Source organism: Cynara cardunculus, assembly GCF_001531365.2.
Source record: "Cynara cardunculus var. scolymus isolate 2C chromosome LG 4, CcrdV1, whole genome shotgun sequence".
NCBI lineage: Eukaryota > Viridiplantae > Streptophyta > Magnoliopsida > Asterales > Asteraceae > Cynara > Cynara cardunculus.
The window spans coordinates 17852346-17853096 of NC_037531.1; positions in this window are offsets into that span (position 1 = coordinate 17852346).

The following is a 751-nucleotide window of genomic DNA, read 5'->3' on the forward strand; positions in this document are numbered from 1 at the left end:
TATATATATATATATATATATATATTTCAAATACAACCATGTCCATTTATACAAACAATACAACTTAATTAATTGAGATATTTATAGAAATGATGTGAGTTCATTTATTATGATTTGTACATTTATAAAAGATGAATAATATTCATTAATTATGACCAATATTTTATATTAAGAAACAATCAAAACTTTTATGAAATCACATATTCATCAAATTAAATGGACGGTTGAGATTGGGTTGTATTGGTTGTACAAATGTAAAGAGTTGTATAATAACTTTTATATATATATGCATTGTACTGGGTTTTTTTAACTAGTCAAAATCAATACCAAATGCTTTTTCAAGCAGGACATTTACAATAGATGTCGGCTTTTATAAGCATAAAGTTGAATACGTATGCAACATTCAGGTATGACATTTACAACATTCAGATATTGCAATAAGGTCTACTAGTCTAGCATTTTCAAAAATCAAAATGTAGAGAAAAAGTCATCATATAACTGGAATATACTGGGTTGGTTTGTTTTGTTTAGTTTTAATAAGATTCAAAATAACAATCATAAACTTGTGCATGTTCAAAATTTGTGCAATATTTTGTATAACAGTAAAAGTTAAGCAATCAAAAACGAGATGATTATAATGGTATAATTTGTAACAAAAAAACGTATTTTTAATGTATTTTAGTTAATCTATAATTATGTATTTTTAATATGATAAAAGTGTAAAATGGAAAATGAAAAAACGTAAGAAATA